Raw genomic sequence first — 3,204 nt, 5'->3', positions numbered from 1 at the left:
AGTATCTATTTTTAAATATTGCCTTAAGGGTATTTAGTCTTGGTGCAGTTAAAGTTAATTCTTTAACCTGAAAGCTCCACTGGTAACTTTGAGACTGACATTAAAGAGAAACTTTCTAGTGCTTTTCAAATTAAACGTACACAATAAATATATAAATAAAGTCATGGTTTAATAGACATAACTGTCCATATTTATTTCAATGATAATCACTCCTGCTGAGCATAAACTCTTATCTTCCCTACCGGAAAACTGGAAAGATAACAAGAGATACTAACCTGCCCATTTGAAAACATGATTAGCAGTTTCAATCTTGCTTGTCACTGTACTTAACACTGAGCTCTGGCTAGAAGCTTACTTATTTTAGGGTTGTGTTTATGAGGGTCAAAACTCCTCAGGGAAGGGTGATAATAAATTGCATTTAGTCTACCTCCTCTGGCACTCAACATGTCCAAGACTTATTGAGCAGTTGTTAATTATACTATGGTAGCTGAATGTGCAGCAATCCATAGAACGGCCTGTTCTATTGTATTTCTTCACATGTGAAGTTCAACAATTCTTTGGTTTGTGATGAATTCGGTGAACAGAAGACAAATACAAGGTTTGTGAGAGTATATATATCGATTAGGTAAGGAAACTACTATTGTTTGAAAATTAATAAATTCACATGTGCTATAAAAAAAAACCAAATAATACTAATTTAAAGTAATCAGTGAAACTAAATAACATTTCATAAAGAATGTGTTAACATAAGATCCTCATTTACAGGACAAGCCTAAGAATGACAGTATTAAATCTGTCTGAAGTACAGAAGTGTTACTGTTAAAGGACAGTATTGTAACTGTTGAAATGCAATTACACAAGCAGGCCTACCTACTGCATAATACAGATAGATTAATATTAATATCTAAATCAGGAACTTTTCTATTCTTGACTTGACATTAAAATACAACTCATGACAGGTTTAACAGTTGACGATTGGAAGAGATGTACTGTAGGCCAAAGTTCAGAGATAAATGTCTTGTATAGGAACCACTGAACTTCAAACTATTGGGGAAAGCGTGATTGAATGAGCTGGGGAAAATGCTTCCTTCTCTTTTTTTGCATTTTTATAAATAACATACAATAAATATACATAAAATAAAATAGTTTGATCACAAAAAATTAAATTGGCAGCCGTCTTCTTGTAACAGTTCTGAAAGAAGTGAAGACTTGTGACTTTTTTTTTCAGGTCAATTAGTCACGAATGATTGAGATTTTATTTTTGGCAACCAACAGTAAATAATTTACTCAAGAGCGTTTTACGGACAAAACAACATATAAACGTGTGGGCCTGCCTTGATGTCATGCTAAGTTTTAAAACTGTGTTAAAAAAAAACATTGTCAGTTGATGAATCAAAAATAAAACGTGCATATCTTTCCAGAATTAACATGAACACATCCGGGCAAGAGCAGCTAGCTTTCCGTTTTTATTTCAAATGTAATGCATTATAGGGTGCAGGAAAAAAAAGCAAAAATGGAAAGAAAAAAATTCGATTGCTTTCTTCTCCTTTCCATTCTAATAACCCATATTTTTTTTCATAAGTTTCTTCCTGCCCTTTTATTTATGCGGTAGATTTCTAACAGAAATAGCCACTCCACCTGATTTTAATTTGGTATGTTCCTCTCACCTGACACACCCATGCATAGCCCTGACCCCGGAATCTCATTAGGACCGGCTCTGCAAGGCTCACATCCGAAGTGCTTTAACACATTAAGAGCCACTTGCGGTATAATGAACAACAGTGTGCAGTTCTGCTGAATAGCTAAATAATTCAGTAAACTGTCAACTTTTCTGCTGTATGATTTCATAGATTTCAGATCAAGGGTGTCACAGGGGCCACTGAGGTAATGCACAGTGTGACGGCGACACAATAACATGCTGCTCAATATCCAGGGCTCGTCCACGGCGCCGTCTTGGCAGCCGTTTTTCCACTCCCCGCTTGTCAAGGTGCAGAAAAAGGGATACTGCCTTTTCCTTTTCGTTATCCACTTCTCACTTGGAGATTTCAAACAGATTTAAACTAATGAGGAAGCGTTTAAAAACTTGAGGATGCCAATTCGCTGATGTGTGTCGGTTAGAGCAAAAAAAAAAGCCCCACACGCGCGCGCACACGCGATTGTCAGCACAGGTGAACAAAGTGAATGGGATATGTGACTGACAATAAAGATTTCTTTTAACATCAGTGAAATGAGGCTCTGGAGACAGGCAGATGGGACAGATGCAGAACTTCACATTACTCTGAGGGTGTTGGATGTTTCCAAGAGACCTGAAGGTGCCAGCTTTAATGATGAGCCCAGAAAGTTGCATGCAGGCAAGATGCCAGCCTTAAATTTATTATTTTATTTCACTTTAAAGAGTGCTTTAATAGACACCCTAAATTTCAGCTACTGTCAAGCGCACTTAAAATTTAATACTCTCATGACTTTCCTCCATAAACAGTCCATTTGGTGGGAAAGAAAACATTATATACTGTATATGAATATAGAAAATGAGAATGCTGCAGTTGTTTTTCTCCCGAAATGAATTATTTTAAAACATTCTTAGAATTATAAAAAGGTATTGGTCTTTTGTTCTTTTTTTCCTTCCTTATAGAAACAAAGTACTTCAGTACATAAGAGCATACAGTAAGAACAGTTACAAACTAGAGGCCCATCTAACCCACTGGCTGGGTACTACTGTAGCTAATTGATCCAAGAATCTCATCCAGCCATTTCCTGAAGGAAGTTAAGGGTATCAGTTTCAACAATATGGCTGTGCAGCTTGTTCCATACCCCCTAAATCCTTTAGGTAAAGAATTGCTTCCAGTTCTCAGTTTTTAATGCACTTCAATGTATTTCCTTTTTGTAACTGCAATAAAACATTGAAGTACTGTACTAGTTTGCACATTATTTCTTGTCATATCTGCCCAAATTGTGCGTGCAAAAGGTGTTTACTGAGTATGCAAGCTTACAGGATAAATACTGTTTTTTTTGTACATGTATCCTTACATACTGTTTTTGTTTCAACTGTCCTGGTTAAAAAAGTGGAAACAAGGTACAGTACCAACCTACACGAATTCCTGTAGGTTTGATTTTAACAATATTAATTCAGTCACTAAGGGGTGAAAGGTCAATATGTTGTCTTTTTAGAAGTCTGAGTTTGTCTTTCTTCTGGATACAGATCAT

At 36.1% G+C, this 3,204-nt stretch overlaps 1 long non-coding RNA gene across 1 annotated transcript; it reads left to right on the top strand.

The window, feature by feature from the left end:
• Positions 1–1,965: 1,965 nt before the first annotated feature.
• LOC148652997 (uncharacterized) lies at positions 1,966–2,913 on the top strand. Its single transcript, XR_015941535.1, has 2 exons — positions 1,966–2,312; positions 2,633–2,913. It is a non-coding gene; the product is annotated as an uncharacterized LOC148652997 (long non-coding RNA).
• Positions 2,914–3,204: the final 291 nt, after the last annotated feature.

Source organism: Lepisosteus platostomus, chromosome 10 (assembly GCF_059453375.1).
Source record: "Lepisosteus platostomus isolate fLepPlt1 chromosome 10, fLepPlt1.hap1, whole genome shotgun sequence".
Lineage (NCBI taxonomy): Eukaryota > Metazoa > Chordata > Actinopteri > Semionotiformes > Lepisosteidae > Lepisosteus > Lepisosteus platostomus.
Note: the sequence above shows the minus strand (reverse complement) of the source record. Positions and strands in the feature narration are given on the sequence as shown.